At 35.7% G+C, this 19,796-nt stretch overlaps 1 pseudogene; it reads left to right on the top strand.

Annotated features, from left to right (window-relative positions):
- Positions 1–354: 354 nt before the first annotated feature.
- LOC131513118 (actin-related protein 2/3 complex subunit 1A-like) lies at positions 355–1,461 on the top strand (annotated as a pseudogene).
- The last annotated feature ends 18,335 nt before the right edge of the window (positions 1,462–19,796 follow it).

Genomic DNA, 19,796 nt, shown 5'->3' with positions numbered 1-19,796 from the left:
CCGAAGGATTAGCCTCAAGGCCAAGCATCCACAGCCATGCCATTGACGGTACATCATCCTCGAGTGCATTCTCTACAGTTTGCACAACACCAAATTCTTTTCCAACAATTTGATCTAACAGCAGCTACTACTTAGCTTCCAAGTCAGCGCCCTGCATAATCACTTTTATTCCTTATCTGGCTGTTTCTCTCCTGGGCCACTTTAGTAAATACCTAACTAGTTTCCTGAGTTCATCTGAGGGCACCTGCAGGAGTCTGTTCCCAGAGACTGACCAGGGTCTGTAAATTCTCCACTCTGAGCAGGTCTGGACTGCCCTGATACCTGCTTTCTATCCTTTAAAAAACACTAGGTATAATGTCTCTGCATCGGCTTTTACTAGAGCCAATCACCTGTCATGTCTGGAACAGGGATTGTACCCAGATTGCTCTTAGCCCCAATAATTACGAAGTCACATCTATAAGAAGAACAGGAGCCAATGGGTGAAAGCTCATGAACTCAAGGAGCACAACGGACATATCCCAGGTATGGACTGGGCTCTCAAGAGTGACCACATCGTCATTTGTGGGACAGACCACAATGCCTGTGTCTGGAGTCTGAAAGATGGTGTCTAGAAGCCAACTCTGGTAATCCTGAGAATTAATCGTGTAGTGACTTTGCCAAGTGGCCCTCTAGAGAATAAATTTGCTGTGGGAATTGGAGCACGACTCATTTCTTTTTGTTACTTTGAGTCTGACAATGACTGGTGGGTAAGCAAGCACATTAAAAAGCTGATTCGTTCCACAGTCGTCAGTTTGGGTTGGCATCCCAATAATGTTTTGCTGGCAGCAGGATCATATGGTTTCAAATTCAGAGCATTTTCTGTCTAACTTAAAGAAGTGGCTGAAAAGCCAGCCAGTATGCCCTGTGGCAGCAAGAAGCCTTTGGGTAAGCTGATGTCAATGTGGTGGCAGTGGCACTGGTGGCTGGGTGGATTGGGTCAGCTTCTCTGCCAGTGGGAGCCACCTGGCCTGGGTCAGCCATGACAGAACCATATCTGTTGTTGGTGCCTCAAAAATTGTGCAGGTCTCAACTCTGAAAACAGAGTTCCTGCCCCTTTTGAGTGTGTCATTTGTCTTGGAAAATAGCTTTGTAGCTGCTGGCCATGACCGCTGTCCATTACACTGTAGATGACTGTGGCTGCTTGACCTTCATCTCCAAATTAGACATTCCAAACAGAACATCCAGCATTTGCCATGGAAAGGTCCCACAACATGGACAAGAGGACCACGACTCAGGACTAAAAAACAGTCTGCAGAATAGCATCACTCAAGTGTGTATTTATGAGGTGGACAAGCATGATTGCCACAAATTTTGCATTACTGGCATCATGGAACCATAATAATTTGGGATTTCAAGATCTTAGAGTCTTCTATCCCGGGCTTCCTAGGGTGTAGCTGGGTGAGCATCCCAGATCCAGCGTAACAAACTGACAAACTGTGCCGATGAGACCGGGCCATTTGCATGGTGGTCAGAAGAGCCAGCCCTGAGGAAACACTGAAGACACATATGGTGCAAATATTTTTTGTGCATTTTTGTTTGAATATAATTGGTGAAAGTGTTGTTTTTTAAAAATTTTTAATGTTTATTTATTTGTTTTTGAGAGAGAGAGTGCAAGTAAGAGAGGGGCAGAGAGAGAGGGAGATAGAGAGAGTCTGAAGCAGGCTCCTCCCTGTCAGCACAGAGCCCCATAAGAGGCTGGATCTTACAAACCTTGAGATCATGACCTGAGCCAAAATCAAGAGTCCCCTGATTAACCACCCAAATGCCCCAAAAATATTGTTGTTGTTTTTTTAAAGCAGCAGTGATTTGTTTTCTTTGTTGGTATCGTTTTGTTTTTGCTATTTCATTCTATTCTTCACCAAAGCTTCTCTTTAAGTAGTTTATTATGGAAAATTGTCACACTACCTTACAGGAAAGGGTGGAGAGATATGTAAATTTTCTGCTAAACAATTAAATAAAAATAGTGAATGTGAAAAACAAAAAAAGAAATACAGTTCATTCTACATCCCAAATGTTTAAGGTAATTTGACTTTTAGTGATTGTAAAATGTTAAATATTTCTCATGGCAAGGATCTAATTTTTAGAACTGAAAGAATAATTCTCAAATAACACCCCTAGATTTCAGGTTTATTCACAAAACCAACACATGATCTCCATCACTAACTTAAAGCGTAAAACCAGAACAGAAGAAGCCACACGCATTTCACCCAAGGAATATTGACATGGGCTTCCAAAAACTTATAATGACTGGAAACAAGCTTGCTGTAAGGCAAATTTTAATTCTGAGATATTACTTATATGGCATTATGGTATGAGTATTAGAAATAAAAAGGAGAAGGAAAGATAAATCATTACATAAAGTGGAATATCAAATATCGAGAAAACATACCTGTCTGGCAATGACAACTGGATATTTTACTTTTAAAATTAAATTAAGCTTCCTAATAAGTATTATTAATTCTGGCTTGGCATGCACACACACAATTTCGAAAAAGACCTAGACAAGAAAGGATAACTTTATCCTAATTTTAAAATAGAGTAATATAAGACCTTCGTTAAATGTGATATGCACACATATTATTTTAAACAATATCTTCCTCCAGTGTGCTTAGAAGTCTGCATATTTTTCTTCTGAATGTGATAGTTTTGGACACAGAAATTGAAAAAGTAATCTGAAATAGTCACTTTATTTTAATGTGACTGGGCCTCTTTCTCTATCTATATACATAACGTGACACACATTTCAGGTTAAGTTGCAATACATTAGGCCTGTATGGTCTTTGGTTTTCTATTTCCTTTACTTCAAAAAATATATATTTTACAGTGTCTCTTTAATTCTTAAGCAGGAAAGATTATGCTTAATTAAATCTAAACATGTGGTTCAGTTGGTTGAGCATCCGGCTCAGGTCATGATCCCAGGGTTGTGGGATTCAGCCCACGTTGGCCTCTGCTCTAAGCATGGAGCCTGCTTAAGATTCTCAATCTCTTTGTGTCTCTCTCTCTCTCCCCTCCCCACCCCTCTTCCCATTTCATGCTTGCTCTCCATCTTTCTAAAAAATTTAAAAAAGGAAAAAGAAACATGTTTCATCACATGCATTTTGTCAGCTGCAACAATAAAGTTTTTAAGACATCAGAATATAATAGGAAACCAAGAATACAGTGCTATTATATATAGAAATATATGGATTGTTTTGTCAAATATACAACATTAGGGAAAGTGGAAATATATATTAGCCTTTGAGAATGACAGATCATTCAGATAAATTTGCTTTTGCCTACAGAACCAAGATGAAATTTATCTGTTAAAATTGTATCATTTCCTATTTTAACCTGCAAATATTATTTTGTATTCTTAGTGATAATTTGCTAGATGGATTACTGTTGAGGTTTGAATAACATAAACTTATATCACAAAGGTTGTTCAAATAACATCAGTCTTTTTATTTACCCCAGAAGAACTTCTGGCTTTTACAAATATGTCCATTTTTATTACTTAATTGTGTTAAAATATGCTCAGGTTGCAGTTAGTAGCACAATTCTCTTGACCTCTTGAGTGAAATAATAAAACACTGGTTTGTATGTATTACTTTGCTTTCTAAGCATTCCATTGCTTGCACAATAGGACACTAACTACACTGTGCATAATTTAGCATTACAATCATATATAATTTCAGATAATGCCAGATTGCTAAATCACATTGCATTACACTTTTCCTCTGTTAGTCCCTGTAGGTGAAACACAGTGCAGTCCCTTTAGAATTCTGGAGGCATACCTTTCTCTGTAGAAAAATGTTCTCCTTTTATGAAACAGATTCTGCTTTGCCACTGAGCCCCAGGAAAGACTGAATTCTTGACCACGGGCTGATAAGCTATTATTAAATCAGAACTACTACAAATGTACTAGGTGTTGCCCGGCACACCAAATCACAAAGATAGTTATGCACAGAGGCCTTGCATCATCAAACGGAAGTAACATAGAGTAGTCCTCCTTTATCTGTTGGGGGATCCATTCCGAGATTCCCAGCAGATTCTTGACACAGCAAATAGTACCAACCCTATGTATACTATGTTTTTTTCCTACATGTACATACCTGTGGTAAAGTTTAATTTATATATTAGGTATAATAAGAGATGATCAATAATATCTATCGGTAAAATAGTACAATTAAAACAATATACTGTAATAAAAATTATGTGAATATAGTCTCCCTCAAAATGTCTAATGTACTACATTGCTCTTCTTCTTGTGAGGATGTGAAGTGATGAAATGCCTATATGAGGAGATAAAGTGAGGCATTGTGAGAGTGTTAGGCTGCTGTTGCCCTGATGATAGGGAAAAGGAATGATCATCTCTGCTTCTGGACTTCAGTTAACATCAGGTGATTAAAACTATGGAAAGGGAAGTCACAGATACAGGGGGGGCTACTACTTACAAAAGTGTCCTCAAGCAGGACCTGAACACATGGTAAGCTGCACAAGCAAGTGATTCCTGCTTCTGTGATCCTTACTGATGCTAGATTGCTTCTTTTCTTTCAACCATGACTTGCAGCTTCATATGGATTTCCATCTAACCAAATGACTAAAATAGTCATTTGTGTCTTGTTCACATATAGTTCCATTACAGCCCTTATCATGGGTGGTCTTAAAGGATAGTGGTGAAAGGAAGTTCTCTCAGAAGACACAACTTTAAATAGTTCACTTGATCATTAATTTTTCCAGGACAGAGAGATGTCAAAAGATACATATCCACATCATTTCATAGGCAGTGGGTAGGATTTTGCTGGATGGTAAGACTTGAAAGATGATTCAAAAATTGGTGATGAGGAGGTATATTTGCATGTCACATACACATTCATCTGAGATCAAACTCAAGCTCTTCTTCAGCTTTGTTGTAAGATATTCTTTATTTTGTGGCATGCAATAACTGTTCAACGTGGCTTTCTTTTCTTTGTGAAGTGTGCTCCAGTGGAAAGGATTTAAAGATTTAAGGTTTTAATGAATTGTATTGGGTGTAAAAGAACACATCACAAATAATCTACAGGTCTTGGCACTATCTATATCCCTTTATAAAGGTGAATAAATGCAGTTATATAATTTATAGTTCAGAAAATTAATCCCCTTGACCACTGTAGAAATGTGGCTGATGCATGTGCCAGTGGGACTAAAAAAATGTGTAAAATCTGTGGTGTTTGGGACTTCTTTCAGGCATAAAGCATAACACACACATAACACACACACACACACACACACACACACACACACACACATCTTGCATGTTTATAGGTATACATATACCTACTGTGGCCTTTAATCCTTTACAGAAAAGAAACAAAGTGAGCCCTACCATTTCCCTGCCTTCATACCTGTGAGCATTTTTAGGAGTACACTGACACACCAAAGAGACAGAGATCAGAGTTCAAACAAGCTGAAGTACTGGAATTGGTGGATAAGAGAACAGGAGAGGAGGAAGCTTTGCATATAAAAAGCTTAGAAATCTGCACAAGAGTCACCTTCAATCTTTGCAGAACGCTAAGCTGTGCATACATACTGTGAAATTCCATAGGGCTAAGCAAAGAGCAAGTACAGATTTTATACAACATCAAAGACTTTTAGTTTGAATCTTAATAACCAGATAGAAAAGGTAGGGAAAGATGTCCATTCTTTGATTATTAGTTAGCTTCTTTCCCCATCCACCTCATCTTTGTCCAGGGTTTATAAACGAAGTGACTGTAGTAGTTAGGATGGAAGTTATCCATGGGCTAAATAAGCTTATTCATAAAAGCTCTCTGGCTACAAAACTTGTCGAGTCAGCAGAGATCAATACTATTGCTGAATATGACACCATCCTGCACAAAGATCAGTCAGACACTGGGCAGCAGGTTAGATAATTTCCATCAGGGGAATGGCAGTACTTTATGGAGTTCAAAATACCTCTCACTGAAGTAGATACTTAAGTCCATATATTGGTTTTCCTTTCCTGACTACAATGCTTCTACAGAGACAACCATTGCAGATGTACAGAATGCCTTATTCACCGTTATGCTTACTTCTGAAGAAGTAATTTTCACATTGGAACAAATGAAACACGGAAGAGTGCTCATCATTTGGGAATTCAAGGTGGTATAAGATTCTGTGTCCATGTCCTCAACTGTGTCTGAAGATATGAGAGGACTGATGTCCCACTTGAAGACAGGCAGAGAGAGTGAATTGTTCCTTACCCAGCCTGTTTATTCTATCTAAGTCTTCAAGAGATTGGATGATGCCCAACCACACCGTGGAGGGCAATCTGCTTTATTCATACTGAATCAAATGTTAATCTCATTCATAAACACCTTCACAGACAGATCCTGAGTAGTATTTAATCAAATATCTGAGTACCCTATGGCCCAGTCAAGTTGACATAGATAATTAACCATCATACCATCATACTAAAGAAGATGGCCTGATATGATAATGAAATGGTCTTTAGGAGATTGAATTTTAGCACCAGCAGGATGGCAATACCTTCCTGGACTACTGTAATTTCTTTCAAGTTGTGACTCCAAAATAAAAAGAACAATAGAAAATGCAGTTTCTTACACAGTCCCAATTCATGGGTCTGGGAATCTAAGGGTAGAAATGGAAATGATTCTGCTTAATATTGCCCCTAGAAATCTGAGGGGTTTTGTTGTTGTTGTTGTTTGCTTTCCATAAACACAATTTTAGGCTTTATTGCCTAGAGGTTTTAAGTCTCCAGAAAGGAGTGCTTCCAACAGAGGACACTGATGTCTCTCTATTAAACTAGAAGTTGAGCCTGTCACTTGTCTACTTACAAATCTTCAAGCCAGCAAATCATTAGGCAAATAAGAGGGTTTCTATGCTAGTTATGCTGATTGATCCTGATTGCTGCTATATGACAGGACTAAAGAGAAGTGTGTAAAAAATGCAGTAAATTCCATGGAGCCCTCCTTAATACACTGAGGCCATGTGATAAAAATCATACACTCCTCAATTCAGGAAAGACTGTAAGAGGCCAGATACTTTAGGAGAATACACTAGGGTTATCCTACCAAGCAAAGAACAAAGACTAGCCAAGTTGCTTTCTAAAATTTTTTTTTAACATTTATTTATTTTTGAGACAGAGAGAGACAGAGCATGAATGGGGTAGGGTCAGAGAGAGGGAGACACAGAATCTGAAACAGGCTCCAGGCTCTGAGCTGTCAGCACAGAGCCTGACACGGGGCTTGAACTCACGGACCGCGAGATCATGACCTGAGCCGAAGTCGCCCGCTTAACCGACTGAGGCAGCCAGGCGCCCCCAAGTTGCTTTCTAAAGACAAAGGGAATATGAAATGGGTAATAGAAGAAGGAAGTTATAGATACTAGCTACACCTATGTTACAAATTGCAGAAATAATGATGTAAAAATTATGGGTATGTTTTCCTGATTTTGATGCAAATATACTTGTGTATGTATATTAGATTATTTTCTCATTTTATACTACTCTAGCATACACCTTCTAAATTATAAAAAACATGCTAAAATATATTAGCTTCTGGCAACTTCAAGATATATCTTAAACCTACAGAAAATCCAGCACTGTGAAATTATTCATTACTAATTTCAGGTTTGGGTGTCTCATTTTTTTGTTTCATAACTTTGTTTCTAAAAAAAATATCTTGGAGTGTTTTCTATATCTTGCATGCTCCCTGTAATGTAGATAGGCATAATATATTTAGAGTTTTAACAAATACATACGGAAAAATGATGTGTTAATAGCAACAGAATAATTTTAAGGTATAACAATTTATAAATAAAGCTTTATTAAATTTGAAAATAGCTGATTTTGATATTATTATCATCATTTCAATGATAGCAAAGGGAGTTTTGAGGACCTGGAAATATAAACTCTTTTGAAATTTGACCGCCCAGTAGAGAAAGACTCTAGAACTACTCATTATTATAAAATTTAGCAAGCAATTGGAATCAAAGAGGACTGGCAGTGGCAGCAAAATCCTCCCCTCTAGGGTGGAATTCAATGAAATAATCTCTAACGAGGACAACTTCCTGCTGTTGCCATATTGAAATAATGGAACCACTACCTCCTAGGTCTGGAGCTTATTTACATGGATGGTTCATGATTCCAGTTATGAAACTGGGACTCAAAATCAAATCAAAAGTGATTCCATACTTAAAATAAAAACAACTATAACTCTTCTTATTTATGATGTTTGGTAGGAACTTCACTGATACAACATTCACCCAAATCAAAATAAATAAATAAATAAATAAATAAATAAATAAATAAATAAATAAATAAATGAAAAAATAAATTTTAAAAGTTAAAACAATTAAAAATAAGTATTTTTCAATTTTTTTAAATTAAAAACTCATTTACATTTACTGCAAACACGTTTGTAATCACTGGTTTCACACTAAGCACTATGTTTGAAATTTCAATTTCCAATTAAATGGATTAGTTTGCAGCTATTGAAAAAAATCAGGAGACAAAGGAGGATACTTATGTAAGAAGACTGTGGAAGTCAGGAAAAAATTCCCTTGAAAATAATAACAATAATAGCAATAGTGAGTATTTCCTATTTTCTTAATAGAATATATCCATCCTGATATAGATGATACAGTAGATATTGCCCAGTAGAGAAAGACTCTAGGTCCATACATTATTCTAAAACTTAGATTTGCTTTGCTTTTAAATGGTGACATTGAGTTTTCAGAATGTACTGTGTTTTAAAACAGTAATTCTAACTACATTAGAAACAGATATATTGCAAAACACATTTTTCTCATTGTAAACTACCATACTTATGATAATTAATTTATAGTTCTAATACATATTTATTTTTTTATTTAAGTGACTTTATTTTTACATTTTTATTTAAATTCCAGTTAGTTCACATACAGTGTAATAGTAGCTTCAGGTGTACAATAGAGTAATTCAGTGCTTCCTTGCAACACCCAGTGCTCATCACAACGAATGCACTCCTTACTTAAGTGACTTTTTTGAGGCTATTATATAAATAACCTAATATGAAGATAAATATTAAGAAAAAACACTAAACCCTCCACTTTCCCTCACCTCGGCATATATCGCCTCTTGCTATTAAGGTGAGGACTTTGTGCATCTTGGTAAAATTACGAAACTCCTAATTTGATCTCTCAGGGTAACACCTTATTAAATATATTTTCCAAATATGAAACGTTTGGGTTGGCATTTTCTTTGCAGAAAAATTTTGTCCAAAGCATAATTTCTCAGGATACACAAGTCACAGCAATAATTTTTAGTTAGATAAACCAGCAAAGGCATGGTAAAATAAATTTGCAATTATAATGTTCTATTTTCTGCTCCTTTCTGAATTAGAACATTTTATACCATAGGGCAGTGTACATAATTATGTTAAATGTGAAACATTAATTAAATCTTATTTTTAGAAAAACAGTTGAATGTAAAGGGTCTTTATTGCTGGGCCCAAGTTATCTTAGACTATAAACTGCATTTCCAATGACTAATTGACAATTATTATTGAGGAAATTGAAAATTGGAAAAAAAGTAGATTATCTGCCAATAGATAACTTCATGTGCTACAGAGAAGTTTATTTAATCTCAGTGACAATTTCCTTGGAATGGAGGTCAAGTCATTTCTACTACAAGGTAGGTTTTATAGACTGACTGACAGTTTAGCATATAATCAGCAAAAAGACATTTTTCAGCAATAGTGTTTCAAATACTGAGAAACTAGGACCTTTGGGGACTCTGCTGTTGGAAATAACATGTATTCATCTAGGAAGACTCCAAAAATTACTGGCCCAAGAAGTTTCTCTACATCTATGTGAATCCGTATGTTTGAGCCCATATGACATTTCCAGTCATTGATTAATCATTTCCTACTTTAATGACCATGGCTATTCTATTTCATGGCACTACTCTATTTCCTTCTTCTGTCAAATGACAATGTCTGTAATCCTACTTCTCAGCTAACATAGAATTCAAGTGAAATTGCACATTAGATATCACAAACTGTTAAATAAATCACATAGAATTCAGATTTAGAAAATCCTGGGATAATGGCCCAGGTAATTTATACTTTTAGTTTTCTACTCATTTGATTCATTTATAATGGAGCTGCCTCTCTATGTTTACTAATGTAGTTTAATCTTAATGGCAATGAGCCAGCCATGGTAATTTAGATTAATAATGAAAAAAATTCAAGTAATTTCATTAATTTTATCCTGAAAACATCTATTATGGTTCACCTACATTATTACATTACATTTCAAATCTCTGTTAATCTAGAATATATAAATTTCATAAGACACTTTAAGGTCTACAATTTTTTTTTTTTTCAACGTTTTTTTTTTTATTTATTTTTGGGACAGAGAGAGACAGAGCATGAACGGGGGAGGGGCAGAGAGAGAGGGAGACACAGAATCGGAAACAGGCTCCAGGCTCCGAGCCATCAGCCCAGAGCCCGACGCGGGGCTCGAACTCACGGACCGCGAGATCGTGACCTGGCTGAAGTCGGACGCTTAACCGACTGCGCCACCCAGGCGCCCCTACAATTTTTTAAGTTAAGAGAATGAGTATAAAGATTTTATTTTATTTTATTTTTTAATGTCTATTTATTTTTTTGAGAGAGAGAGAGAGAAATAGAGAGAGAGAGAGAGAGAGAGAGAGAGAGAGAGAAAGAACATGAGTGGGGGAGGGGCAGAGAGGGAGACACAGAACTCAAAAGCAGGCTCCAGGCTCTGAGCTGTCAGCACAGAGCCCTACACGGCACTCAGACTCATGGACCGTGAGATTATGACCTGAGCTGAAGTTGGACACTCAACAGACTGAGTCACCCAGGTGCCCCAAATATGAAGATTTTATAAATTTTACATAATTATGTATATAAACCTTATAAAATATATATACATATTTTACCACTATGTTCTATAAATTTTCCAGTGTTTGAAATCTTTAAAGAATAAAGTCATCAATTTTAAATTTTATTCTGTATTGTTTCTTGAATTTTTCCCTTTAATAAGTACATAGATAGTACGTAAATGCAATTTGCCTAAAACCTTCACTACTTTCTAAATATGTTCTTATTTTTAAGTCTGTGTTCATAGTTGTCTAATGACTGTGTCTCTCCATTTTAATTACACATTTTCTTTTATTTTTTTAAGTTTATTTATTTATTTTGAGAGAGAGAGAGAGAGAGAGAGAGAAGACTTAAGTGGGAAAGGGGCAGAGAGAAAAGGAGAGAAAACCAAGCAGGCTCCACACTGTCAGCACAGAGCTTGAACTCAGGAAACATGAAATTATGACCTAGGCAAAAATCAAGAGTATGATGCTTAACCCACTGAACTACACAGGCACCACTATTATTATTTTTAAAATATGTTCACAAGTAAGGAAAATCTGAATCTAAATATCATTGAGTATTTAAAGAGTCCATATGTCTAAATGTGTAATGTTTGAAGCTGCTCATATTAAATCACAATTAAGGACTTAGAAACCTTTCTAATTTAAAAACTTATCTCAGGAAAAATAAAAGTGGTAAACAGCTTAAATGTATTTCTTTTCTTTTTTAATTTTTTTAAATGTTTATTTTTGAGAGAAAGAGAGAGAGAGAGAGAGAGAAAGAGGGAGAGAGACAGTGTGCAAGTGGGGAGGGGCAGAGAGAAAAGGAGACACAGAATCCCAAGCAGACTCCAGGCTCAGAGCTGTCAGGACAGAGACCAATGTGGGACTCAAATCCACAAGAAAGATATTAGGCAAGCTGTCCATTTTGGCTTCTTCCTCTTCAAAGTAACTGCATTCTATAATTGGCCATTTGAATTGGGATTTTGTCACATGAAATGTATAATAAAAGACAAAATAATACAAACAAGTGTGCAATTGTTCTGGGTGAAAATTTCATAACTTTATTTTCAGATTGCAAATCTCGTGCAAGTACTTACTTCTTATAATGCAGATTTGGTAGCCAATTAACATTGAGTAAATAATAAAACAGAGTATTTAATTTTAACTTATGAATGATATCTCTGATACCCTTATATATGAGACCTCACAGGTATATTGTGGAGCCCATAAAGGTAATCTAAAGGAAATATAGAATCACAGATATATGAAATTGTAAAAATGCTAAATATTTATGAAATTCTAAAAGTATTTAAAATGTATATTTTACATTATATATTTTAATTATTTATTATTTTATACCTTTTTTCTGTCTGTTAATTTTCTACTATGTGACACACAATAGAAAACATTATGCCAAATATATATATGTATGTGTGTGTATATATATACATGTATATATGTATATATATTTGTATATATGTATATATATGTATATATATGCGTGTATATATGTACATATTTATATTAATTTATATGTATGTGTGTATATATATGTGTATATAAGTGCATATATATGTGTGTATATATGTATATATATAAATATTAGTTTGTATATATATATATAAACTAATATTTGGAAGTTTGTGAAATTTTAATAAATTTGAAAACATTTAAATATTTAAGTTTTAAACTAAATACTTCAGTGCTTCCACACAAAAAGAAAAAAAAAACAAACCTGCACTAATGCTACAAAGATGAAGTAACTATATCATATATGGAAAATCAATCTTAATAAAATGGGCTGAAATATTTAATACATATGATGGGGTTCAGAAAATATTATCTCAAAATATGTTACCTTGGCGTACTGAATATTTCAGGCTGACATATTTCCATGACTTTCCACCCTTCATCAGACCTAGCATAAAACCTCTTTGGTTCTTCTTTTCCTTATGAGGGCTACCATGTCATGTAAAACTTAATGTAAAGTGAATTTGCATAGCTTCCTCTTGTTAATCTGTCTGTCTTTTGTTACATGGGCCCTAGCCAAGAACTATCCCAAACAGGTAAGGGATATTTTCTCTCTTGCTAGTTGGAATAATAAAATGATTCTGAAAATCAAATTCAATTACAAATAGTCTGAGTTATTTTTAACAGTGCTCCTGAAATTATTCTCACTGGTTCACAGAGTGCATATTTATAAGTCTGGCCTCAGAATTCCACGTTTTAACTGAGGCGCAGATGGCATTTAATCATGGTTATTCTGACATTCACGCTACTATTATATGAGGAGTATATTTAGAATTCAATTAAGGAAAAAAAAATAGAACATTATTTTCTCTATTGTTTTAGTCTCCCTAAGAATCAATTTTACTGAATTTCTTTTGCTTGGTGCCATCAGTCTACTTTACCAGAGATAAATCTATAAATGCATTTTTGAAATTACTTTAACAATTCGGTTCAAATTGTTTAATATATCACAGAGTGTTCACTACAAGAGTTCTTGGGACAAATTTCTCTCTCATCTTAGGACTAGGTATATGATTCTTCTATGGAACATCTGGCTTGCTTTTATCTTAAGTGTACTATAAATAAACAACATTATCATATTCTACTGTTTTCATTGGCTGCTGAAAAGCTTAGAGCTAAACATGTTACATTCTTCAAGCAAGTGTATTGGAATTAATAGCATCTGTTTAATGTTCCAATAGCCCTCCTAGTTTCACCTTGCTTCCGTTTCCCCCATGACCCCACTTAAAGATATTTATTCATTATAGAAATACCATTTTTACAAATAGTCTTAAGCATTATACTGTGAATTCAGTGAGGTGTTATTACATGAGCAGCCTTATAGCCAAAGATGTGAAAATCAGAGAGAAGAGAAATGCAGAAGATTTTAGTCTAATTTTAACCATCTTTTGTTCATAACCAGCTGAGCTTTAAAAAGACAATGAATGTTGAAATTTCTCAAGAAAAGGAGTTTAATTGAATAGTTGGTTTCAAATGGCTGTTTTATATTACAACTTGGACATTTAAAAAAAAATCTGCCAGCAGCAAAGCAAGAGCAGCTTGGTACAAATACAATGTCGTATTTTTTGTTTGTTTATTTTAATTTAGTATAATATTCCTCATAAAGCCTTCACCACATGTGTATCTGGCATATGGACTAGAGGATTTATCTGTGCTTCAGGCCAAAAGAAAAAGAGGAGGGAGACTGCTGTGAAGTTTAGTACAAACAGAAATAATGAAAGTTAAGATGTGATCCAAAGTTAAAATGCAAGCTAGAGATTATGGCATCAGGTATTCTGAAGTTTTATGGGCTTCAGAGGCCCTCAGGTTTTGAGAAGTGTTACTTAAACTCTCAAATATGTCCTGGGTTTTCTCATCTGTAGAGTTGAATATAAATATATAAAGCATGTAGCACAATGCCAGACACACAGCATTTAGGAAATCTCATTCTTATCCCGTCCTCACTTTTTTGTTCTTACTCTTGATTCACCACAGTGCCTTTCTCAGTGTATTCTCCAGAAGTTTTTTAAATGACCAATGCCTGGCCAGGTGAAGCCAAATCTCTCTTGGTGGAGTCTGCAGACCTGCAATCTTAGAGCTTTTCAGGTGATTCTATTTCTATTCTATCCAGTCATTATTTCTGAATTGGCCTTACAAAGCATCTGGAAAAGTGTTTGACATTTGATAAAATTTGAGTCTGAATATCTAAATATCTACCGAATGAACCTAGGAATCTGAGCATATCAGAATATTTAGCGTAGGATAGAGTTCAGGAAGAATGACTATAGTCATTTGAGCTGAGAATGCTTCAATGATTCACTGGTTATTTTGAGTTGATAGGAGAATGGACTCTCTTAGGAAGAGTGTAGGCTTCTTCCTAACTATCTACTCCTATCTATTTCCACACTTCCAGCCCTCTGCATTTATGATTTTCCTAAACCAATGCAGAGTATCACAAATGATTTTTTGTTGTCAGATTAAATATTTTCTTTTCAATCTTTCAGAATCACTCGGCTCAGTCAGTCACCTTCCCTTTTGCAAGGATTCATCTGCTTTTGCTTCTGGCGAAACCATACTCCCCTAGTTTTCTTCCTACTTCACTGGCTATTTCTTTTGAGTGACCTTTGCTAGATTGTTCTTATTTTCCTTACTACCCCAACATTGGATGCCCCAGGGATCAGTGATCTCTGATCACTTCTCTTTCTTATTTTAATTCACTCTGTAGCAGATTTCAACCAGCTAAATGACCTTAAATACCATATCTATTCTGAAGACTCTCAAGTATATATCTTCAGCCATGTCATTTCCCTTACATTCACGCTCACATTTCAAAGTCACTATTTTCTATCTCCTCTTGAATGTCTCATAGGTATCTTACACCCAATATGTTCAAGAGCCAAATCCTGGGCTCCTCATCCAAATTTGTTCTTCTAGTGTTGCTGATTAGTATTACCGTGACCAATTTTTTCAGGTCTAAAACACTGGCAGCCATCCTGGATTCTTTTCTTTCACACTCCATATGTACAATACCTTCAAGCCCTGTTATAGCTATATCAAAATTAATTCTAGAATTGGATTATTTTTTATTACTTCCATCTTAGACCAATCTTCCACCATACCTCAAGCGAACTGGTGCCACAGCCTTTCCCAAAACTTACCAGAGAGTAGAAGGTCCTGCATTGTCCGCTATGCATAACTTTCTCCTCAATTTCATCTTCTAACACATTCCCCATGGTCATGGAACCCTGGGTGCTCTCTCCCTTACCATCCCCTGATCTTTCTAAAACATTTACTCCCACTTTGGCATCCACCATTCTCATTGCTTGGAACACTCCTCCCATATGTGTCTATGTGATTGCTCATTCACTTCTGTTGGTGACTTCTCTGCTCAGAAGTCACTTTCTCGGAGAGGACTACCTTGATTCTCAGATCAAGCTCTATCTCCTTATCCTGCTTTCAGTATCTTTATAGCACTTACCTAAATGGTGTTTTGTTATGTAAGTATGCTTATTTATTTGTTTCATTTTTGCTTCTGACCAACTCAACAGAATGTAGGATACATAAAATCAGAGAATTTGGCTGCTTGTTTCTTTATTTATAATCTCAACACCGAGAACAGTCTTGGCATATAGTGGGCATTTAATAATTATTTTCTTTGCTAAAAGACTATACGTCAGAGTGGCATCAGTTTATGATTCTTCCATGGTTGAAATAATCCATTTATTAGGATTATATGCTGTTTGCTCTGATTCTCTCGCTTGAGAGATACCACATTACCATCTCATAGCACAATCTCTCCAGTTCTAGTTAGAGCAGGCAGCTTTGACAACATGTGCTGACATTTCTCAAGTTTAAAAACCTTTCTTTAATTTTTGCCCATTGTTTGACTCCCTTTTATTTGCTCTCCTTTCTTATTTTTAAAGTTATTGAATTTGTATTTTATATTTATGGATTTTAGAAGTGTCTTGTGTTTTAAGTTTATTTATTTTGAGAGAGACAGAGACAGCATCTGTGGGGAGGGGCAGAGAGAGGGAGACACAGAATCTGAAGCAGGCTCCAGGCTCTGAGCTGTCAGCACAGAGCCTAATGTGGGGATCGAACCCACGAACCACGAGATCGTGACCTGAGCTTAAGTCTGACGCTCAACCAATTGAGCCACCCAGGCACCCCAGAAGTGACTTTAATGAAGAAATATCATTTACATCTGTGTGTGTGTATGTATGTGTGTGCATGTACCTATAGCTTGCGTGGCTAATGCCACAGATGGTTATGCCCCAGCATTTGAGGTAGAATGTAATAGTTCATTTTGTAGGAAATTATTTACAAGGATTCATTGTTGCTAAATTTATCTATTAGAGAGGTCACATTTTTATTGTCTTAAAAAATCTAATTTTCTATTTCTAAATCTCTTAAATTCAGGGTACATTTAACTTTGTAACAAAACTGAGGCTTTATGAGATGTTTTCCTGCTCTTTATTCTGCTGATGGGTATAGAATGTCAAACATTGTTGTAATTTAAAGTGGTATTTATTTTTAGTAATATAAGCTCATGCTGAGAATATTCAAATGCCTTCCTCTGAACATAATTAACATGGCAAGTTAGATTTAAAATAACAATAATAAAATAGAAGTCGTGAAACCAAATAATCAGAAAACTCTCCAATACTGTCTGAATTAACATTTTTTCAATGGTCAAGTCTCTTGCAATACAAACAACATTATTTTAGCCATTCATATTTTAAGATTATTATACAAAGGAGGGTTACAATAATCATGTTTTACTCTTCTGTGTAATAATGTACAGATACTTCTTTGGCTGCAGTGAAAGGTTTTCCTGATAGAATATTGCATCAGCAGAGCTATGACAAAAATCAAGCCAATGAATCAGCTTCACATCAATTCTGTTTTCTTTCATGAGATTAGAGGAATAGAAGATGAGAGGTCAATTTTCTTTCCTACTCTTAATTCAGAAATCCATTCACTGGAATGCCTCATGTCACAATTAATATTCTGACACCATCATTCTTTCAGTGGAAAGCAAATTTAGCAGTCTAAACTGGTTCTCATCCCCTTTCATCTATGGTCATGTCTGAACTTCTGCATGCTACTTGCCAACACATACTTCAGATAATTGCTGTACCATGAAACTCCCTCAAAGTATAAGAAATCATGGAGAGTTACAGGGATTAATAATTATTTTACCAATTTTAAAAGAGTAAAACCAGTTTAATAAACATATTAAAAAAGAAAGAAAGAAGATAGCATCTTTTTGACACCATTCCTATTTTTGACATATAAGCCTTGTGCCTACATTCTAATTTTACTGATGTAGCATATTGACATCTCGTCTATTTTTAATAATCACCTTTGTTTCTCTATGTGTCTGGAGATTCATGAAATGATTTAGAGATGCAAGTGACTCAGAGATCACTTTCTTAAACTTATTTGTTTTACAGATGCTGGCCTGGTGGTATTATGTGTAACCATTCGTGCATTAGCATAGTCTCAGACTTCAAGTACAATTCAAGCTGATAAATGGCCATCCTGCTGGCAAAAGAAACCTGTAATGTTCCAGGACAGTTTATCCCATCAATGAGCAGTCCTAGTCATCAAAACGGTCTATGGTAAACTCAAGTAGGCCTTTAGTTTCAAGTTATTTATCCCACTCTTATCCAGGGGAACAGAATATTTTCTATTAGCATTCCTATTTGCAGGATGATCCTTGAATATTTGTAGACCTTTCTTAGCTCTTCTCATTCTTCTCTTTTCCAAAGTACACACATCCAGGCTCTCAAGCACTTAAAAAAATTTTTTTAACATTTATTCATATTTGAGAAACAGAGAGAGACAGAATGTGAGCAGGGGAGGGGAAGATAAGAGAGAAGACACAGAATTAGAAGCAGGCTCCAAGCTTTGGACTGTCAGCACAGAGCCAGGCAAGGGGCTTAAATCCATGAGCTCTGAGATCATGACCTGAGCCAAAGTGGGAAGTCTGACCAACTGAGCTACCTAGGCACCCCTCAAGCACTTTTCATGAAACAATCTTACATCATTTAAGTCCCACCAGCTTTTCATATCTTCCACAAATCAAAGCAGCTGAAAGTGAACACAGCACTCTGACTTGCAATTCATACACATTAAATCTTAATCTCAGTTAAGGTATTTGGTACCTAACTAGTGCTTCTTGGATATGTGAAGCTCAGTCTCTCCTAGTTCCAACCTTAATGTTACCTGTTGTGATTTGTCATGCTCTTTTTTTTTTTTCTTCCTCCCTCCTTCCTTCCCCATTCCCTTCCTCCACCTCTCTCTCTCTCTCTCTCTCTCTCTCTCTCAGTCAGATTACAGATTCTGGAATTGTGGCTTCTGTAAAGAACAGCGAAGAGTCTAAGATTTTGCTGTACTCCCAGCTAACACAGCAGCCTGCCACAATCAGAACCAATGGACTTTTCCACTAGGAGAAAAACACAAGAGCCAGAGGACCAGCATGTGCACCAGTTTCTGCAGTCCCAGCTCCTACGGAGGGTGGGAGATGCTTGTATGCACAGCAGGTTCCAGTCCAGAAGACAAGGCCTGAGTTTAGGAAATCTGAATCTTTTATAACAGGCAATAAACCTGCCTGTCCTTTGCATTGCAGGAGGACGTAAGCTTTATTTTAGTAGGCAATGAAAAACAAACAAACAAACAAACAAACAACAAAAAACCTGACCTTTGCTCTGGAGAAAGTCACTTCTGCCTATCCAAGGCTGTTCAACATGCAAAATCTTTGAAAAAATAGTCTGGAATGAAGGCAGGTAGCATGTCTGTTTATAATACACACAAAATTGCAGAAGACTCAACTACTTTTAAAATATATTGGTATTGCTTCTATAGGTTGTTCTTTTTGATTAAATCTGGAAAATTTCAGCCACATTTCTTCAACCATATTTCTTCTATCCCATTTTCTCACTTTTCCCTTTCTGAGATTAAAATTACATGTGTGTTAAACTCTGTCCCACTGATCATTAAAGCTCTTTGACTTTTTTTTTCCCCCTCTCTGTGCTTCAGCTTTGATTATTTCAGTTAACCTGACTTTCAGTTTACTAATCCTTTCTTGCGGGATATCCAATGTGTTTTTAATCTCATCTAATGAATTTTTTTCCAGATATTTTATTTTTACATTCTAAGATTTCCATTTGATTCCCTTTTATACTTTGGTAATTTTACATGAAATTCACCATTTTTTATTCCATTATTTCCTGCTTTTTCCTGTAGACTATTAAACTTATTTTACAGTTTTTGTCAAGATCTGTTTAATTTGTGGGTCTGTTTTCTTGGACTGGTCTTTTGATTATTGATTACATTTTCTCTTTATTCTTACCTCTACTACTTTTTATTTTTTTTTTTAATGTTTATTTATTTGTTT

The sequence above is a fragment of the Neofelis nebulosa genome, chromosome 5, assembly GCF_028018385.1.
Source record: "Neofelis nebulosa isolate mNeoNeb1 chromosome 5, mNeoNeb1.pri, whole genome shotgun sequence".
NCBI lineage: Eukaryota > Metazoa > Chordata > Mammalia > Carnivora > Felidae > Neofelis > Neofelis nebulosa.
The sequence above is the reverse complement of the archived record's forward strand: the minus strand, read 5'-3'. Positions and strand labels throughout refer to the sequence as shown.